Here is a 471-nt window from a genome sequence, read left to right on the forward strand (position 1 = left end):
ATGTTCTAGATGGTATGAGCATAAGCCAAACACAGAGGTTGAAGGGCAGGGTGTAAGGTCCGACATGGCAATCTGTACTGGCAGGGAAGTTACTGCCACTAGACCCGAAATCGTTATTAAAGACAAGAAGGAAAACAAAGGTGTTTTCATTGACATGTCTGTTCCATCTCAGCGAAATGTCGCATAGAGAGAAACAGAAATATTGTTAAAATACAAAGACCTTGAGGTAGAAGTTACCAAAATGCGGAACATGAGAGCGACTATTGTTTTTATTAGAAAGTGAATGAATGATCACGTATTAAAGATTCTTGGAAGGATCAGCATCGAAGAAATACAAAATATAATCTTAAAATGAACGTCACATATCCTGAGGAGAGCTCTTTCTATGCCCTGAGAAATTATTGGATTTTAAGCCTTGGGACCATAACATGGTCTTTGGCTCCTCAAAGAAAAAACACAAAAAGCAGACAT

The sequence above is a fragment of the Penaeus monodon genome, chromosome 30, assembly GCF_015228065.2.
Source record: "Penaeus monodon isolate SGIC_2016 chromosome 30, NSTDA_Pmon_1, whole genome shotgun sequence".
NCBI lineage: Eukaryota > Metazoa > Arthropoda > Malacostraca > Decapoda > Penaeidae > Penaeus > Penaeus monodon.